The sequence below is a fragment of the Artibeus jamaicensis genome, unplaced genomic scaffold, assembly GCF_021234435.1.
Source record: "Artibeus jamaicensis isolate MK-2021 breed Jamaican fruit bat unplaced genomic scaffold, CSHL_Jam_final contig_415, whole genome shotgun sequence".
NCBI lineage: Eukaryota > Metazoa > Chordata > Mammalia > Chiroptera > Phyllostomidae > Artibeus > Artibeus jamaicensis.
The window spans coordinates 36,128,745-36,133,531 of record NW_026521823.1 but is presented as its reverse complement, the minus strand read 5'-3'; positions in this window follow the sequence as shown (position 1 = coordinate 36,133,531).

Sequence of the window (4,787 nt, the reverse complement as noted above, 5' to 3'; positions counted from 1 at the left end):
CAAAATTGTGACTATGGCCGACAAAGAAAAAGAAGCTCCAAGGACTTAATGTCCTAGGTTCTGCAAGCTGCTCACTCCCCGGCAAGCCAGCTCCCACTGGACTTGCTGAGACATGTAATAAAGGGGCCGGAGGAAGGGAGTGAGAGGCCACCGTTCCGGGGCAGCGTGGAGTGGGTCTGGGTCAGGTGCATGGAGAGGGCGACCTGTCCCTGGGCTGACGTCTGCCCTTCCATGTGTTTGCTCGCCAGGTCTGGCCTGGGTAGAAGGTGGGAAGCGTCCTGGCGGGAGCTGCCGGTACCTCCTTCAGGCCCCCACTCTAGGACATCTAGAAATGTTGTCTGCCCCGGCGCTCAGGCCCAGGAGGCTGAACTAAAGGGGCCTGTCGGTTTGCCAGCCTGCAGAGTGGTACAGAGGACCCGCCTGATGGCGTGAAGTCACCAGCTCGGGACATCCAGGCCGTGGGGTCATGGATGGTGGGGGGAGCTGCCTGGGGACGTGTTCTCTGCCAGCAGGGGTTGGGGACTCTGAGTTAGACGGGTGATGATGACCAGTAAGAAGGGGAGAATGACCTCATTGCTGCCGCCTTGTAATTGCTAAGGTTGTGAGTCCCTCGGTCCTCTTACCTTCCTCCCTGACCCAACACCCAAAGAGCAAGCCCAGGAAAGAGGAGAGGAGTACCAGCCACAGCCCACTCGGAGCAGTGATGCTGTGGTGTGACTCCGTGACATCACCATGGTGGCTTGAAATACACCTGGTGGGAGGTTCTACACCCCACGTACCAGCAAAAGTTACAGATCAGTGCTTCCCCTCCCTTCTAAGTCGCGATGGGTGTTCGGGTGTCTGACCCCATCCACACACCCTGACTCCAAGTCCCTGGGGCCGGGAGCCTAGTGTGTGGGGTGGGGACAGTGTGAGTCAAACAGGAGACTGGGCTCAAAGAATGAACAACACTTGGGCTGAGTAACCACAGTGAGACCAGGTTAATGGTAGACAGTGGCTGAAAAGCTATGAAATGGCACGAAGAGACCCTCAGGGGAGCCCACCCCCCAGCGGAGGAGTGGAATTTGACACAGCATAATGGCATGTTAGAAGAAGAATCTGTCTCCTATCTATAGTTCATAAACTGAATCTCTTTGGCCAAACTGCATGCCTCCACACACATGACCAGCAGAGACTGAAAAGGGCCCGTTTCATAAGAGCCGCTGAACACACTGCAGGTTGGGGCCCTAATGCGTTGTTCCCCCCATGATGCCCTTGGCCTTGAGCCCTTCCCTCCCTTGGATTTAGCCGCTGTGGTCTCTTGACCACAGAGCTCAGCTGACGGGGTTCGAGGCCTTGTCTGGTCTCCAGAAGTGACGGGAGCCCTCCGCTCTGCCTGGCCTGGAGAGGGGGCTCAGCTCCTGGTGTGGGCCGAGCTCAGCCCTCTGGGGTGGGGGCGGGCAGGCGGGGGAGGTTGGATTCCCGCCTCGGCAGAGCTGGTTCTGGTTCCGGGAGCAGATTCTGCAGAAGTGACAGGTTCACCCTCCCTCTATCGCTTAGGCCATTTCCAGGATGAGCAGCTGTGTGGAGAATTAGTTCTCCTGCAGAACAGAATCCTTCAAAGAGACTAATTGGTTTGATAATAGGACTTCCACAGGAAAAAGGGAAAAAAAATCTCTCATAAAGGCAAATGGATTCTCTGCTCATAATGTGCATCCTTTGCCCAGCAGGTACCGAACTGCAGATGGTGTTTTCACATCCACAACTGGTTATTCAGTGAGGAAGAAAACTCTAGTTTTCCTCTCCCCACCACGAAAACTGGCAACGCACTTCTCTGTTCTTTGAGATTCACTGAGGTGGGGAAATGTATTTTAAACAAAGTAAAAGATTCAAGATTTGGATGGAATTTAAATCAAGAAAAAAAGAACCACTACATTGCTTCCAGGCTAAAAATATTTTAAGAACAAAGCCTTGTCCGTAAACTGGCCAGTTCCAGGTGGTTTCAGAAACACAGAGAAGGCTTCTTGGTGGACTGGTTGGGGCTGAGTGGGGCTGAACAGTAGTGTAACAAAATAGAATATCTTTTCGCACGTAACAAAAAGCCTGATGTGGGCAGTCCAGTGCTGGTACAGTGACTCCACCGCCATGCACCCTGGGGCCTTCGCAAGGAGCCCCTCTGCTCGGAGCCGAAGGATGGCTACTCTTCTCCAGGCACTGCCCCCCGAGTTGCAGGCAGGAAGAAGGGTAACAGGCAAAGCAGAAAAGTGATGGGTCACAGTCCAAGATTCCTGCTTCATGCTATTTGTCCAACAAGTCAAAAACATGTGTGCACCCACACAAAAACCTAAACACCGATTTTTACTGCCGGTTTGTTCATAATTGCCAACTGGAAACAAGTGAGATGTCCCTCAGTATGTGGGGCACCCCGTTGAAAGCTCGGTGCTTAGCAAACCTGAGGCAAAGGCTGGGTTGGACCCAGGACAGAAATGTGACCAGGTGGAGGTCCCAGGGAGTGGTCACATGTAATTGGGTCACAGCCACCACCCTGATGCCAGGTGCCCAGGAGCGCCCATCTCCACAGGTGCAGCCAGTTCACTGCATTTAGAAAAGACAAAGCTGACGGGATCAATCACTCCTGAAAGCCTGGGGCAGGGCTGGGGGCTCTGACACTGACCAGAGGAGCACAGGGGTCACTATAGTTCTGCAGAGCCAGCTCAGGTGACGAACACAGGCCTGGGCTGCCACCGGGCTGGCTGTATGGCCAAGGAGAATTCGGAACCCCTGGCGTGGGGTGATTCACTGGCATTGGGCCCAGGGGGCTCATTCTGCAGGAAGTGGAACAAAACTCTTGGAGGGGAGATAAGACAGCCAGTCTCCCGGCTGCACCAATCAATGTCCTCTGTCGTGTGCCACGTTGCATTTTCAGTTGTCGGAGCATTTCCAAGGGCAGAGGACCTGGCAGTAAACCCACTGTACTTGTTTGTCTCTTGTAGCCTCTTACCTCAGTGGAGTGAGACACAGCCTCCGTCATGAGCAGGGAGCCCGAAGGGATGACACTGGCTGAACAGCGGGCAAGGCTCGCTGCTGAGAGCAGTGCCGACTGCGGCGGTGTAGGGGGCATTTGCAAAGCTGAGACAGGTCAGGACAGCTGAAAGCTTTAAGGGTGGACGAATGCTGTCCAACAGCTGTGGAGGAGTGACGTGAACAGGGGTTACTCAGCTCGGTGCGTGTATCACAGCTGGGGGTAGAAACAGAGCAACTCCGCCTGGTGAGGGGGCAACAGAAGGCTGGAGGGGAAGAGGTACAGCTGCTACAGAGGCAGCCGGGGCTCCAGGTAGGGCAGGTGGATCGGGAAGGCAGAGGAGAGGGTGCAGGGAAGAGGTGGCAGAGCGAAGGCGGAGCAGGTCACCGAGGTCTGAGGGGTGCAGGGGGGAGGGGGAGTGGCTAGGGAAGGGCTGCTCAGAGCCGGAGAGCTGGGAGGAGCAGCACTGAGTGGTCAGAGCCACCCAGGTCTGGCTTTGCTGCTGGTACCTTGACGCAGAGGAAGGAGAAAGGCTGGGGAGACCGAGGGTGGGGTGATGGAAAGAGGATGTCCTGTTAGGTGGGATTCTGTCCAGACAGACGGCTGAGAGGTGGCGGTAGAACAGCTCATTGAGAAGAGCACTGTAAGCCAAACCCCGTCTGTGCTCCCCTGCCCGCCGAGCACTGGGCTGAGCGCAGGGCCGTGCCTGAGCCAGAATGAGAGACAGCGGCCTTGATGACCCACCTGCTCCAGGGCAGGCAGTAGGGGAACTTCTGCACAGATTATATATAATTTAATTTTTGTAATGACCCTTGAATGTTGTCCACATTTTACATATGATAACGTGGAGCTCAGAGAAGTGAAGTAACATATCCTAAGTTCTCGTAGTGAGTGGTGGAGTCAGAATTGGAAGCCAGGTCTGTTAGGTGCCAAAATCTGAGCTGCCACCTGTAACTGTAGCCAAGGTTTGTTCCAGCGGGTCCATCCGGGAGATTATAAAATCTATACGTAAGTGGTAAACAGCAGGGATGGTTATAGGTTAGTTCTACTAGGGAGAGATTGTGTCTCTCCCATTCAATCCTAGGCCCTCAGCCCACTGCCTGACACATAGTGGGACTCAGCATATGCTTGTTGAATGAATGATAAAAAGCAAATCTAGTCAGAACAATGCCGAAACAGGTGCAGGGACCCAAATTCCTAACAATTATTCCAGAATGTCAGTGAAAAATGGGAGGAGCTTCCTAGTGTCTAGGCCTCTGAACTGGAGGCTGTTAGAGAGCTGGACTTGTCACCTGCACCTGCGGATGCAGGGGGGGCGTCAGCAGGTGTGGCCTCTCCATGGGAGCCTCTAGTTTCCTGGGGGGATGACAGCCTCCCCACCTGTATTCCACGTGCCAGACTCTGCAGATTTGGCCTCAAGAGACCAGAGGAGGCCCCCCTGAAGGCTTTCTGATGAGGGGCAAATTTCCCTCCTCCAACAGTGCTGCAGGGCACGTTGAGGGAGGCTTGGCCGAAGTGCGAGGCTGTGTCTACCCCTCCAGGTCTTGTGCATTCATCCTCCCATCAAGAAAGCTACCAACGTGAACTAAAGTAGGGAAGATCCTTTAGGAAAACCCCCTACTGCGAAAGTGATCGTAGAAACCTGTGCTAAGAAAAACCTGGTTTCCAGGGAGGAAGGGCATCGAGCCAACTTCAATGAGATGTCGCTAGATTCTCTAATCACAAATGTAAAGGACTGAGCTTTGGCTTCTAGGAAATTCATCCACAGCAGTTAACCTTTTCCCTC